The sequence below is a fragment of the Octopus bimaculoides genome, chromosome 1 (genome assembly GCF_001194135.2).
Source record: "Octopus bimaculoides isolate UCB-OBI-ISO-001 chromosome 1, ASM119413v2, whole genome shotgun sequence".
Taxonomy (NCBI): domain Eukaryota; kingdom Metazoa; phylum Mollusca; class Cephalopoda; order Octopoda; family Octopodidae; genus Octopus; species Octopus bimaculoides.
Window position 1 is genome coordinate 186,295,284 of NC_068981.1, and position 695 is coordinate 186,295,978.

Genomic DNA, 695 nt, shown 5'->3' on the forward strand with positions numbered 1-695 from the left:
TATATATATATATATATATATATATATATGCAGAGAGAGAGAGAGACAAGGAGAGGGAAAAACTCGATTAATACAAATTGAACTTGATATCTTTAGGCCAATAGTGCAACTTTAAAACTGGTTATTAGAACAATATAGATGTAATGCTTCTCGTTAGGAGACCATCAGTTATAATTATAAAGGAATAATGAATATTTACTGAGTACAATAGATAATATATATTTGAAATTTAATGAATATTTACAAGCAACAATAGATATATCGCTCCAACTAGGCTGAATATTACACAATATTATAGGCTGATTGCAGCATCACAGCAGTTTCAGATTTATATCACGATAATTATTTGTGGTTTAATAATTATTAAAGGATATAAATAAAAACCTAACACTTGAGACTTACTTAGAACTGTGTATGCGCTGTGCTATATACGTATATAGATACACACATATGTGCTTATGTAAACAAATAAATAGAGATAGAAAGATAGAGAGAGAGAGAGAGAGAGTAAATACATAAGTAGGTAGATAGATAGACAGATAGATAGGTAGGTAGGTAGGTAGGTAGGTACAGTTGCTTAATAGGAATAGAATGTTCTCGTTTCTCTATTTCAGTTTTTCTCTAAGAAATGAAAAGAACATTCTACTTTCGTCCACTCCTGTATGTGTGTGTATGTATATATATATATATATATA

General features: G+C 29.2%; 1 protein-coding gene across 8 annotated transcripts in view; it reads left to right on the top strand.

The window, feature by feature from the left end:
• Positions 1 to 695, top strand: part of LOC106879245 (uncharacterized) — an 894,824-nt gene that overhangs the window by 298,938 nt on the left and 595,191 nt on the right. The gene's annotated exons all lie outside the window — the stretch shown is intronic.